The sequence below is a fragment of the Triticum urartu genome, chromosome 3A (assembly GCF_056163025.1).
Source record: "Triticum urartu cultivar PI428250 chromosome 3A, HENAU_Tu73, whole genome shotgun sequence".
NCBI lineage: Eukaryota > Viridiplantae > Streptophyta > Magnoliopsida > Poales > Poaceae > Triticum > Triticum urartu.
In genome coordinates this window covers 727,704,485-727,719,978 of record NC_141875.1, presented here as the reverse complement: position 1 = coordinate 727,719,978, position 15,494 = coordinate 727,704,485, and the positions used below count along the sequence as shown (strand labels likewise).

Genomic DNA, 15,494 nt, shown 5'->3' with positions numbered 1-15,494 from the left:
AATATTCTTCTACTTCACCTATAATTAGGATTCACACATGTAAGCAGAAGAGGGTACTGATGGAATCAATTTATTTTTCAGGTTTTTGTTGCCTTCTTGTTTCCCCAATAGCCTTATAACCTCGAGTAATTAGCTCTTTTTTATACGACTAACAAGATATAAATATTCTTCTGCTTCAGCTATTTGAGTGAGTTTCCCTTCATTGCTATCGTTGATTGTTGCTTTGGAAGGTTCAGGGACAGCTATTTTGTGCACATAATTTGCTATTGACAGTGGACAGATTGTCTATGCAGAGATCAGCTTTATTGAGTTTAGAGTAAAAGGTGAGTGGTTCCACTTTATGTGATGAGAATGTTCACAATGCATCTTAAATTTAGGAGAGATATGAACCCACAAAGGATTTAGCAATGTATGTCTTCATAGGTATGAACTGTCCGGTGTTCTACATAGCCCAAAGATGTTAAATATTACAACTGTGTTCACCTTTTTTTCTAGAGAGAGCTGAATGGCAAAATGCTTCAGGTGGTGAGGCTGAAGCCGCCAGGTTTGCGAGTTTTTTGTGTTGATACTGTTTTTTTCTTGAAATATTATATGTGAGAGCAACCAGGAGGCGGATGAGCATGTAAGTCAAGCTTGCCTTTTCCTTTTGTTGCTTTCATTTGTTCTGAACATTTTGAAAGTCATATGTTCTACCTTATTTTACTTACGGTCTGTACCATCAGCATGTTCAGGTTTGCCTTAAGGTGGTAAGTCTTATCCAGAATGGATTGCAAGTAGCCCCTTTTGGTAAGCTATAGCTGGCTTGTAGTGTCCCAATAAGCTTTAGGTATTCTATTCCTACATATTTGTAACAAGCTATGGCCGGCTTTATGGTCTGTACCACTCGCTGTTAGTTAACAATGTTACTTGGTGTGCACAATTTCAGGTGTTTAAATTCTTTATGTTCGTATGAGCTGATAGTGTAGTACACTTTTGGATGAAGGCTGATACTGTGTTGGGCTATGCTATATGTTAGTCCTAGCTACCTCTATACTGTTTTGCTACGTAGGTCGGGGATAGATGAAATAGTAGAAAGCAGAATAGGGTATTGATGGAATCAGTTTATTACTTGGTTTTTATATTCCCTTTCCAATGTATTTTTACGCATTATTGACATGAGATGATATCTCACAATCAAGTTTGAAGTTATTCTAAAAACAATCATAACATGGTTGGCCATTGTGGTCAGTACATTATATTATGTTCATTGTCTGTTATGTGAGCATTATTGGACCATATGCTATCCATGGATCTTATCTTCGGTACCCACTTTTCAATGTAACCCGATTGACATGATCATAGCGAGCCGTATATGGTGGCTAATATTTTCAAGCTTCGTGAGTGTTCTGTTTGATCTATAAATGTGTGTGTTTTTGTAGTAGGTGTATCACTAAATAGAGTATTGATCGAGACGTGTTGTACGTGCAAGCTTACTAGCACTATTGGTGGGGAGAAGCACTCGATCATGAAGGTTATACATGAGATGAAGGCGTACAAGGCATACGACAAGCTCCGTGTCAGATGGATTAACCAGCGCCAGTTGGGTGCCCATGTCCGGATGCCGATCGGAGAAAGAGAAGAGGCAATGAGATGATTATGGCAGCTAATGGATACCTTGTTTGATGTATGAAGAACCCTTTTTGCCCAATGTTCAAATCAACCTTCATTTTGGTGTAACTGGTCAAACAATGCACTTCAAATAATTAAGTTGTTATCCCAAAAATATTTTACAAAATGATGTACTTATCATCACAGAAAATCCTTATTCATTACACAGATCGAATTTAAAAAAACTACAAATACATGATATAATATCTGTTAGTATAGACGTGCGTTGCACGTGCAAGCTTACTAGTGGCAATAAATAAAGAACTACATGATACTAATTATATGATATTATGCATTATAGAGATAGTACCATACACTAGTATCATATGCATGATACTAGCATATGATACTCTCCATTAATTACAACCAGCCTTAGTAGCATTTGGTTAGTTGTAGTGCAAATGAGGCCTCGTGTCTCGTGTGTGCTACTGATGGATGACTACGCACCATTAGTTCTAGTGTAGTGCCTGTTTGGTCTATGTGTGCTACAACTTCTATGAGAACTCAAGTAATCAACTGGTTTAATTTCTAGTCTATGAGAATTCGTTCGTCTTGAATTTGGTTAGCTACAGTGCAAGTGAGACCCCGTGTATGCTACCGCTGGATGACTACGCAGTTGAATCATTCGTGTTCTCCTGTATCCCCCTCGTCCTGCTTTATCTATCTTGCGTATTTGGCAGGCCGACCCCATGTGAGATGTGACACTTGGGTGGACAATTTTCTGCTGCTAGATTCTTTGACCTCGAGAACTGTGTCCGGCTTTTTTTTTTCGAAACTGTGTACGACTCAGTTTACCCCCACCGCTCGATGTTAATAGATTTTCATCTGATAGTATATTGGGTGGTCAAGAAAATGTGTTCAGAATAATTAGTGTATCCTCAATAGTAAATACTAATTAATGTCTTGGGCGGTCATCTAGTTCTGACTATGAATTATTCTATGTATTTTCGTGTATATTCAGGATAAAATGACTACGAATAAAGTAGAGGTAATCTAGAGAACAGGACAGGTCTGCTCTATATTAGGATCCTTGTGCTTATACCATGATTTTGTCCGAAACTAGTCAGTCATTGTTTTTCCTGGATATCTGCATTTGTACTAGTTTTTTTTGCTGGGTGCGTTTGTACTAGTTAGGTGGTTGAGATCTTGTTTAAATGTTTATCCTATTTCATAATGTTCTCCAGCCAAACTTACGATAGTACATAATTATGAGCAGTAGGGGTCAGGCATGGTATGAAATCCAATCCCTTATCTTTCTTAAGCGTAGGGATGAAAGCCAAGAATGAAGTCGTCTCATCTCGTATGGTAGCCTATTCTTTACCTCTAGTTCCAGGGTTGGATGCTATACTTACCAAAGTTCAAGAGCTGATAGATCCTGTTTTGGAAATAGATGTTCTAAGAATTCTGCTGATTCACCAAAATACTAACTTATTGGATGATTTCATAGCATAGCATAGCATGTAGGAAATACTTATGTGTGGCTTGCAACATTTTATATATATAGTACATAGTTCCTGGAATATTTTACCTTGATATGGAATTTACCGATGCACTTGAATATTGGTTGGAATACATGAATGAAATATAGTGTTAGCGAGGACATGATTAATACCCGGGGCCAATTAAAATAAATATTTTTTATACAAAACATTTATACTTATGTAAGTTTACTTTTATTGTATTATAGTGTTGGCGAGAATAATTTTCTATTACTTTTTTTGCGAGGTAATAATTTTCTGTTACTTAGTTGACATAGTTAACAATATAACAACGTTTTCTGTGTGGAACCACATGACAATATTGTTAAATATTAATTGTAATTCTTTCTTATTTTAGTGAAAACTTTGTTTCAGCTGAATTCAAATTTTGTGTGTTAATAAAATTTCTTTTCAATTTTTTTATTTCTGGTTCCCCGTTCTGTGTACACTCAGATTATTTACATTTTTGTGTTTTTTTTCATCATGAAGTACCCATTCACATTTGTGGCTTTTGTAGCAGCAGGTTCATTTGTGTGTGTGTGTGTGTGTGTGTGTGTGTGTGTCCTTCATATAGAAAAATCGTCAGGAAAACAAAAAAACCGTGGTCTCCACACAACTTTTTATCATCACTTTTGAGACCGAAAATTTAGTACAATATTTTATACAGTATATATCTTGATATGAGAATGTATAGTGCTGTAGTATAGAAAGGACACCAAAGGATAAAAATATTTCTTTGAGTTCTTCACGGGACTGGACTGGCATTGTAGCTTAGGGTTGTGTGTCAGTTTAATATAACACTATATATGAAAAAATAGATCCCGAGCAGGCCTAGTGCAAGAATCATTTCAGTTGATGGTTAAGAAAATAGGATTTGCACGACATTAACTTGCATATATCCTCAGAAAAACATAAAGGGATCCAACCGCGCTGAGCGTAGGTTCGGGTGCAACATGGTCCAGAAAACCATCTCTCGTCATGACACTTGTGACAGGCACATCTACAACATAACTTTGCCCATTCATGTCTCAAAATTGTGGATGTACCATTTTTAGGCACTTGTGAGTTGTGACGCTCTTATATAATTCAAAGTATCCTCACCATATATTTTTGTGGGTTGGTCACCTAAAGCTCCCGCAACATTCCTAGCAGATCAACCGTCATCTTGGTCTGCTCGTCTCCTAACATTGCAGCTGAAATTGAACCAGTATGAGAGATTGTCTCCTTCTGCCTCCTCTCTGGCTTAGCCCCTTACCTTGTTTGGCAGAAGCTTTCCCAAAAGCATTCTCCGGCATTGGAACTTGTAGGAATTATGGTGACCACCACCCTTGGCGAATATTGAGCTTCTATGCATCAGTGACAAATGGACCGATTGGTTAAACCTTGTTGACGGTCAACCTTTCACATAAATCAGACACGTTCCATTGAAAGTTGACTATACTTCTCATGCCTTCACAGTCAAATCATGTATATGGACCTCATCAATGATGGGCCACCTTTCCATCAACAATATATTTGAAAAATGGAAATTTCATTGAAAAAAAATGGTTTTCATATTGCAAGGTCATCCTGACAAAAGATAATCTAAAAATAATAATTTGGAAGGATGTGCTAAGTGTTGCTTTTGTGGTGATGAGGAGTTGATCCAACATCTATTGCTTCACTATCCACTTGCCAAGGTACTTATAGCGACATGTCCATAGCTTTTAATATACCTCCACCCCCTAGTAGTACAAATATGTCCGGAAACTTGTTACTGGGGTGCATCCGAAGTTGAAGTCTCGGATTCATGTTGAAATTTGTGCTTTACTTTGGGCCATTCGGGACACTCGTAATGATTGTATTTTAAACAGAACGAAAGTTCCAATAGTTTCAAGGTCATCAACTGGATCCATATGGTCGTTGTTACGCAAGGAGGATGTAGTACCCATGGTCTTTGGGTGCAGCTGATGGAAGATGGTTGCTTGGGATTTGTTCTGCCGATTTGGTTGGCAGCCTACTAAGAGCATTTGTGGTGCATGAGGCTCATTTTCCTATGTTTTTTTATTTGCCTTTGGGGCAGCCACATGTGGCAGTTTTTGTTGAACCTTTTTTTCATTGGATAATGAACTTTTAAATAATCAATCAAAAGTTGTGTGCATCACTTGATGTAGATGTCAAGGGATGGGGCGGGGCGGATCAGTGAAACTGCACGTGCTTTGCACGTCGGCACTTAACAAAATCAAGAAACATGTAACAAAATATGATAAATTATGTACTCAAATATTTGTAACTATACGAATTCGAATATGGGCTATGTTTCTTCATCTATGGACAGGTTGGCCTCTTCATACGTTTACTTCATTTCAGCACTTCCACTAATTTTTGTTATCTCATAATGTTTTTTATTAGTCTATTTTTTGCTCAGGGTTACTCGGGAGGCATCGTAGCCCCCGAGCGCTCCCTCCCCCCCCCCCCCCCCCCCCCGCCGCCGCCGGTGCTCTCCGTCGGGCAAAGCCCTAGCGGATCCGGCGGCGGCGGCGGGACTTCGCTCCTGGCAGAGCGTGGGGCTCGACGAGGCTGACAGAGCTGCTTCTCCGGGCCTAGGGTTTTGCGACGGCGGCCCCAGATCCAGAGAGTCGGGTCTCTGGATCTGGCATGGCGAGCACGCGGGCGGCGCGGCATGACCCTTTGGGAGCACGGCTGCTTGGCTGTGCCCCAGCGGATTCGGGCGGCGGAGGCTGCGGGCCAGCGCGGCGGCGGCCATGGACGGCGACGGCAAGGTGCAGGCAGCAGGTCCCCGCGAAGGCGCCACTAGCCCTGCTCGACGCGTCCTCCTGTGGTGGCTGGCCTTGTCTGCCAGCATCCGGCTGCTACTGCTCTGCGTCGGCCGATGCTTCCCTATATCGACGGTGATGATACGTGGTTTCCCTCTCAGTGCTGGTGGTCCTCTTCGGCGATCTGCTTCCCCGTATCCTGTCTGCTCTCCTTCGGTGGTTTGTGGTTCTGGTCCTGGGCCGGGCCAAATCCCTGCGTGGCGATGGCCTGCGCTGACAACGGCGATACCTGTGGGTGCTGTTACCTCCATGGAGGTGATGTCATGGCCCGGACTGGACCCTCTCCTTGAGCACCGAGGGAAACCCTTGGTCCAGTTCACTGGACAAGGCAGCGGTGGCATCGCAGTGTCGTTCCCTTCTTGAAGGCGCTGCTTGGGTTGCACTTGGAGTCCCCGATGCGGCAGCTGGAGATGGTTGCCTCCCTGGTCTTTCCGGCGAGGTTTGCTGGTAATGCAATGATGTAATGAGGGCTGCAATATTGAGCGTGGGTGTCTGGGGTGCAATGTACGCTTGCGCTGGTATGTCCAAGACGACGACTTTGCTAGTTTTGCTGGGTCCTGCCATCCACCTGCCGTCTCCTAGGCACATATGGGTGGAAGGTACGTTAGCCCGGACAACCCTGGAGATGCGGTCTTCTTCGGAGGCGCCTGGCAACGGCTGTGACACGGCCTTGAGGCTCTATCTCTAGCTTCCTCGCCATTCATGGTTGGAGGCTGGACAAGGCAAGACCTTTCGTCGTTGCGGTCTGTAGTTGGTAGCACCTCCTCACCTACTCGTTTGGTGAGGACGATGGTGTGTGTGTGCGTGTGTCCCTCCTCCTGGGAGGTTGTACCTATACTATTGTTCTCTTCCCGTTCAATGAAATGAATTCTCGAAAAAATATTTTTGCTCAAAACCTAGGTGGAGCCTGCACATTGCGAGCGATCTGCATGGTTTCCGCGCCACGCCCACTCCCCCTTCCCAACCCTCTCTGGTCCGATCGTCACGGCCCTCCACCACAATTTTCGCGGTTTTCGCTTCCACCGCCACATGGAACCATACGAACAGCTGCCGAAGGTGGAGGATCTGGAGAAGGTGGCAGCCCGAAAGATCAACTCTTAATCTGGTTTCTTGCCCACAGTGGACCGAGATAACAATTAAGGGCGTGGCTAAGGTAAGTCGACTGATTTTTTAATTAGGGTTGGTCGACCGTCTTGGGACGTCAGATGCGAACCCAAACCGCACAACCCTTCTTCTTCCTCCAGCTCATCTCTTTTGCCAGACCGCCGCACAGACTGCTGGCCAAACCGTCTGCCACCACAACCCGTGGCCGGCCACGCTCCGGCGCAGCCTCGCTACCCCGCCCTCCCCGGAAACTCCTATCATCCCCCTAGCCCTAGCGCCGACGAAGATTTCCCCCGGCAAACTTGCACCACCGCCACCGCATGCTGCCCCCCCCAATTAATGATAGATGATAGGGTAGCCTGCCGGCGAGCTTCTTCCTCAAAAGTCAGGCGACTAACAATGTAGCTATTGTGAAAAATTAGTGATGTACTAGTTGGTTTGTTGTTGATCTCACACTGTGAGTTGTTTGAATCTTTGGAAAACAATTTGTGGTCTGCAAAGAGAACAAACAACCCGTTGGTGCTCATTAGCCGGCAAAGTTAACTTTCCCGGGTTCTTCTTCAGAGAGAAAAAAACGTACGGAAGTCATTAACGAGACTCGGTACAAAGGGAACTCCAGAAACTAACAGCATGTATGGAACGGTCTTAGTCTGCCAACGCTTAAAGTACGTAGTGGCAAACTTATACAGTTCCAGTGCATCGGCAAAACCACTTGCCAAAAAATTCCTACACACATTAGGTTTTTGGATTGTTTAGTAAATAGGCAATTTTTTGATTAATTTAATCCAAGAATAAATCATTGGCATGGCATTGACAGAAATAACCACATGCCGATATTCAATCATGCAAGCACATACTATGCTAATTGCAGACAGATCTACGTATAACGCTAGCATGGCTAAAACAAAAAACAATAGGAGCGAGATAAATGAGTTACACCCTCCAGTATACCAGGCAGAAGCCGCGACGACGGTGGCAGCTGCGGCGTCCTCGGTGGCCTTCTTGTCAGCTTCGAGTTTCTTGGCGGCGGCACGTTCGGCGTCGGTGGACATAGTGATGATGAAGGCGACGCAGACGTAGAGGAAGTAGACGAACATAGGCGAGTAGTCGCGTAGTCGCTTCCCAAAAACCTAATCGCCCCTCTCCCGTACAGGATCCTGAGAGGCAGGGTTTCGGAGACCTGCTCTCCCATCAACCGTGTACGCCGTGAACGGGATGGAGTCGCCGACGACAGCAGTAGCAATAGGAACGACAGGGGCGGTGCGCCTGGAGCAGATGTGATCTGTCCGGGTGGAGAGACGTGGGTTAAACCCATGTCCAAGACAGCCCACGATCCGATGTCTCAGGTTGTGGCCCAGCTGTCAGAAGCTCTTCATTTTTGACTGACAAAAATAAGCGCATAGATGTGTGAAGGAAATATGCCCTAGAGGCAATAATAAAGTTATTATTTATTTCCTTATATCATGATAAAAGTTTATTATTCATGCTAGAATTGTATTAACCGGAAACATAAGACATGTGTGAATACATAGACAAACAGAGTGTCACTAGTATGCCTCTACTTGACTAGCTCGTTAATCAAAGATGGTTATGTTTCCTAACCATGGACAAAGAGTTGTTATTTGATTAAAGGGATCACATCATTAGTTGAATGATCCGATTGACATGACCCATTCCATTAGCTTAGCACCCGATCGTTTAGTATGTTGCTATTGCTTTCTTCATGACTTATACATGTTCCTATGACTATGGGATTATGCAACTCCCGTTTGCCAGAGGAACACTTTGTGTGCTACCAAACGTCACAACGTAACAAGGTGATTATAAAGGAGCTCTATAGGTGTCTCCAAAGGTACATGTTGGGTTGGCGTATTTCGAGATTAGGATTTGTCACTCCGATTGTCGGAGAGGTATCTCTGGGCCCTCTCGGTAGTGCACATCACTTAAGCCTTGCAAGCATTGCAACTAATGAGTTAATTGCGGGATAATGTATTACAGAACGAGTAAAGAGACTTGCCGGTAACGATATTGAACTAGGTATAGGATACCGACGATCGAATCTCGGGCAAGTAACATACCGATGACAAAGGGAACAACGTATGTTGTTATGCGGTCTGACCTATAAAGATCTTTGTAGAATATGTAGGAACCAATATGGGCATCCAGGTCCCGCTATTGGTTATTGACCGGAGACGTGTCTCGGTCATGTCTACATTGTTCTCGAACCCGTAGGGTCCGCACGCTTAAGGTTACGATGACAGTTATATTATGAGTTTATGCATTTTGATGTACTGAAGGTTGTTCGGAGTCCCGGATGTGATCACGGACATGACGAGGAGTCTCGAAATGGTCGAGACATAAAGATTGATATATTGGAAGCCTATGTTTGGATATCGGAAGTGTTCCGGGTGAAATCGGGATTTTACCGGATTATCGGGAGGTTACCGGAACCCCCTCGGGAGGTATATGGGCCTTAGTGGGCCTTAGTGGAAGAGAGGAGAGGTGGCCAGAGATGGGCCGCGCGCCCCTCCCCCCCTTGGTCCGAATAGGACAAGGAGAGGGGGCCGGCCCCCCTTCCTCCTCTCTCTCCTCTTTCCCCCCCTCCGCGAATCCTATTCCAACTAGGAAAGGGGGGGAGTCCTACTCCCGGAGGGAGTAGGACTCCTCCTGGCGCGCCTCCTCTAGGCCGGCCGCCCCCCCTTTGAGCCTTTGTATACGGAGGCAGGGGCACCCCCTAGAGACACAAGTTGATCTACGTGATCATATTCTTAGCCGTGTGTGGTGCCCCCTTCCACCATAGTCCTCGATAATATTATAGCGGTGCTTAGGTGAAGCCCTGCGACAGTAGTACATCAAGATCATCACCACACTGTCGTGCTGACGGAACTCTTCCCCGACACTTTGCTGGATCGGAGTCCGGGGATCGTCATCAAGCTGAACGTGTGCTAGAACTCGGAGGTGCTGTAGTTTCGGTGCTTGATCGGTCGGGCCATGAAGAAGTACGACTACATCAACCAAGTTAACGCTTCCGTTGTTGATCTACAAGGGTACGTAGATCACACTCTCCCCTCTCGTTGCTATGCATCACCATGATCTTGCGTGTGTGTAGGATTTTTTTTTTGAAATTACTACGTTCCCCAATAGTGGCATCCGAGCCTAGGTTTTATATGTTGATGTTATATGCACGAGTAGAACACAAGTGAGTTGTGGGCGATATAAGTCATACTGCTTACCAGCATGTCATACTTTGGTTCGGCGGTATTGTTGGACGAAGCGGCCCGGACCGACATTACGCGTACGCTTACGCGAGACCGGTTCTCCCGACGTGCTTTGCACATAGGTGGCTTGCGGGTGACAGTTTCTCCAACTTTAGTTGAACCGAGTGTGGCTACGCCCGGTCCTTGCGAAGGTTAAAATAGCACCAACTTGACAAACTATCATTGTGGTTTTGATGCGTAGGTGAGATTGGTTCTTTCTTAAGCCCGTAGCAGCCACGTAAAACTTGCAACAACAAAGTAGAGGACGTCTAACTTGTTTTTGCAGGGCATGTTGTGATGTGATATGGTCAAGACATGATGCTGAATTTTATTGTATGAGATGATCATGTTTTGTAACCGAGTTATCGGCAACTGGCAGGAGCCATATGGTTGTCGCTTTATTGTATGCAATGCAATCGCGCTGTAATGCTTTACTTTATCACTAAGCGGTAGCGATAGTCGTGGAAGCATAAGATTGGCGAGACGACAACGATGCTACAATGGAGATCAAGGTGTCGCGCCGGTGACGATGGTGATCATGACGGTGCTTCGGAGATGGAGATCACAGGCACAGGATGATGATGGCCATATCATATCACTTATATTGATTGCATGTGATGTTTATCTTTTATGCATCTTATCTTGCTTTGATTGACGGTAGCATTATAAGATGATCTCTCACTAATTATCAAGAAGTGTTCTCCCTGAGTATGCACCGTTGCGAAAGTTCTTCGTGCTGAGACACCACGTGATGATCGGGTGTGATAGGCTCTACATTCAAATACAACGGGTGCAAAACAGTTGCACACGCGGAATACTCAGGTTATACTTGACGAGCCAAGCATATACAGATATGGCCTCGGAACACGGAGACCGAAAGGTCGAGCGTGAATCATATAGTAGATATGATCAACATAGTGATGTTCACCAATGAAACTACTCCATCTCACATGATGATCGGACATGGTTTAGTTGATTTGGATCACGTAATCACTTAGAGGATTAGAGGGATGTCTATCTAAGTGGGAGTTCTTTAAGTAATATGATTAATTGAACCTAAATTTATCATGAACTTAGTACCTGATAGTATCTTGCTTGTTTATGTATGATTGTAGATAAATGGCCCGTGCTGTTGTTCCGTTGAATTTTTTTGCGTTCTTTGAGAAAGCAAAGTTGAAAGATGATGGTAACAATTACAGGGACTGGGTCCGTAACTTGAGGATTATCCTCATTGCTGCACAGAAGAATTACGTCCTGGAAGCACCGCTGGGTGCCAGGCCTGCTGCTGGAGCAACACCAGATGTTGTGAACGTCTGGCAGAGCAAAACTGATGACTACTCGATAGTTCAGTGTGCCATGCTTTACGGCTTAGAACCGGGACTTCAACGACGTTTTGAACGTCATGGAACATATGAGATGTTCCAGGAGTTGGAGTTAATATTTCAAGCAAATGCCCGGATTGAGAGATATGAAGTCTCCAATAAGTTCTATAGCTGCAAGATGGAGGAGAACAGTTCTGTCAGTGAGCATATACTCAAAATGTCTGGGTATAATAATCACTTGATTCAAATGGGAGTTAATCTTCTAGATGATTGCGTCATTGACAGAATTCTCCAATCACTGCCACCAAGCTACAAGAGCTTCGTGATGAACTATAATATGCAAGGGATGAATAAGACTATTCCCGAGCTCTTCGCAATGCTGAAAGCTGCGGAGGTAGAAATCAAAAAGGAACATCAAGTGTTGATGGTCAACAAGACCACTAGTTTCAAGAAAAAGGGCAAAGGGAAGAAGGGGAACTTCAAGAAGAACAGCAAGCAAGTTGCTGCTCAAGAGAAGAAACCCAAGTCTGGACCTAAGCCTGAAACTGAGTGCTTCTACTGCAAGCAGACTGGTCACTGGAAGCGGAACTGCCCCAAGTATTTGGCGGATAAGAAGGATGGCAAGGTGAACAAAGGTATATGTGATATACATGTTATTGATGTGTACCTTACTAATGCTCGCAGTAGCACCTGGGTATTTGATACTGGTTCTGTTGCTAATATTTGCAACTCGAAACAGGGACTACGAAATTAAGCGAAGATTGGCTAAGGACGAGGTGACGATGCGCGTGGGAAATGGTTCCAAAGTCGATGTGATTGCGGTCGGCACGCTACCTCTACATCTACCTTCGGGATTAATATTAGACCTAAATAATTGTTATTTGGTGCCAGCGTTATGCATGAACATTATATCTGGATCTTGTTTGATGCGAGACGGTTATTCATTTAAATCAGAGAATAATGGTTGTTCTATTTATATGAGTAATATCTTTTATGGTCATGCACCCTTGAAGAGTGGTCTATTCTTATTGAATCTCGATAGTAGTAACACACATATTCATAATGTTGAAGCCAAAAGATGCAGAGTTGATAATGATAGTGCAACTTATTTGTGGCACTGCCGTTTAGGTCATATCGGTGTAAAGCGCATGAAGAAACTCCATACTGATGGACTTTTGGAACCACTTGATTATGAATCACTTGGTACTTGCGAACCGTGCCTCATGGGCAAGATGACTAAAACGCCGTTCTCCGGTACTATGGAGAGAGCAACAGATTTGTTGGAAATCATACATACAGATGTATGTGGTCCGATGAATATTGAGGCTCGTGGCGGATATCGTTATTTTCTCACCTTCACAGATGACTTAAGAAGATATGGGTATATCTACTTAATGAAACATAAGTCTGAAACGTTTGAAAAGTTCAAAGAATTTCAGAGTGAAGTTGAAAATCATCGTAACAAGAAAAATAAAGTTTCTACGATCTGATCGTGGAGGAGAATATTTGAGTTACGAGTTTGGTGTACATTTGAAACAATGCGGAATAGTTTCGCAACTCACGCCACCCGGAACACCATAGCGTAATGGTGTGTCCGAACGTCATAATCATACTTTACTAGATATGGTGCGATCTATGATGTCTCTTACTGATTTACCGCTATCGTTTTGGGGTTATGCTTTGGAGACGGCCGCATTCACGTTAAATAGGGCACCATCAAAATCCGTTGAGACGACGCCTTATGAACTATGGTTTGGCAAGAAACCAAAGTTGTCGTTTCTGAAAGTTTGGGGCTGCGATGCTTATGTGAAAAAGTTTCAACCTGATAAGCTCGAACCCAAATCGGAGAAATGTGTCTTCATAGGATATCCAAAGGAGACTATTGGATACACCTTCTATCACAGATCCGAAGGCAAGACTTTTGTTGCTAAGTTCGGAAACTTTCTGGAGAAGGAGTTTCTCTCGAAAGAAGTGAGTGGGAGGAAAGTAGAACTTGACGAGGTAACTGTACCTGCTCCCTTATTGGAAAGTAGTGCATCACAGAAAACTGTTTCTGTGACACCTACACCAATTAGTGAGGAAGCTAATGATAATGATCATAAAACTTCAGAACAAGATACTATTGGACCTCGTAGATCAACCAGAGTGAGATCCGCGCCAGAGTGGTACGGTAATCCAGTTCTGGAAGTCATGCTACTAGATCATGATGAACCTACGAACTATGAAGAAGCGATAGTGAGCCCAGATTCCGCAAAATGGTTTGAAGCCATGAAATCTGAGATGGGATCCATGTATCAGAACAAAGTATGGACTTTGGTTGACTTGCCCAATGATCGGCAAGCAATTGAGAATAAATGGATCTTCAAGAAGAAGACTGACGCCGACGGTAATATTACTGCCTACAAAGCTCGACTTGTCGCAAAATGGTTTCGGCAAGTTCAAGGGATTGACTACGATGAGACCTTCTCACCCGTAGCGATGCTTAAGTCTGTCCGAATCATGTTAGCAATTGCCGCATTTTATAATTATGAAATTTGGCAGATGGATGTCAAAACTGCATTCCTGAATGGATTTCTGGAAGAAGAGTTGTATATGATACAACCGGAAGGTTTTGTCGATCCAAAGGGAGCTAACAAAGTGTGCAAGCTCCAGCGATCCATTTATGGACTGGTGCAAGCCTCTCGGAGTTGGAATAAACGCTTTGATAGTGTGATCAAAGCATTTGGTTTTATACAGACTTTTGGAGAAGCCTGTATTTACAAGAAAGTGAGTGGGAGCTCTGTAGCATTTCTGATATTATATGTGGATGACATATTACTGATTGGAAATGATATAGAATTTCTGGATAGCATAAAGGGATACTTGAATAAGAGTTTTTCAATGAAAGACCTCAGTGAAGCTGCTTACATATTAGGCATAAAGATCTATAGAGATAGATCAAGACGTTTAATTGGACTTTCACAAAGCACATACCTTGACAAGATTTTGAAGAAGTTCAAAATGGATCAAGCAAAGAAAAGGGTTCTTGCCTGTGTTACAAGGTGTGAAGTTGAGTCAGACTCAATGCCCGACCACTGCAGAAGATAGAGAGAAAATGAAAGATGTTCCCTATGCTTCAGCCATAGGCTCTATCATGTATGCAATGCTGTGTACCAGACCTGATGTGTGCCTTGCTATAAGTCTATCAGGGAGGTACCAAGTAATCCAGGAGTGGATCACTGGACAGCGGTCAAGAACATCCTGAAGTACCTGAAAAGGACTAAGGATATGTTTCTCGTATATGGAGGTGACAAAGAGCTAATCGTAAACGGTTACGTTGATGCAAGCTTTGACACTGATCCGGACGATTCTAAATCGCAAACCGGATACGTGTTTACATTAAACGGTGGAGCTGTCAGTTGGTGCAGTTCTAAACAGAGCGTCGTGGCGGGATCTACGCGTGAAGCGGAATACATAGCTGCTTCGGAAGCAGCGAATGAAGGAGTCTGGATGAAGGAGTTCATATCCGATCTAGGTGTCATACCTAGTGCATTGGGTCCAATGAAAATCTTTTGTGACAATACTGGTGCAATTGCCTTGGCGAAGGAATCCAGATTTCACAAGAGAACCAAGCACATCAATAGACGCTTCAATTCCATCCGGGATCTAGTCCAGGTGGGAGACATAGAGATTTGCAAGATACATATGGATCTGAATGTTGCAGACCCGTTGACTAAGCCTCTTCCACGAGCAAAACATCATCAACACCAAGGCTCCATGGGTGTTAGAATCATTACTGTGTAATCTAGATTATTGACTCTAGTGCAAGTGGGAGACTGAAGGAAATATGCCCTAGAGGCAATAATAAAGTTATTATTTATTTCCTTATAT

General features: G+C 43.7%; 1 pseudogene; it reads right to left on the bottom strand.

Moving 5' to 3' along the window:
* Positions 1–5,707: 5,707 nt before the first annotated feature.
* On the bottom strand, positions 5,708–6,192 carry LOC125547327 (uncharacterized; annotated as a pseudogene).
* Between the last annotated feature and the right edge of the window lie 9,302 nt (positions 6,193–15,494).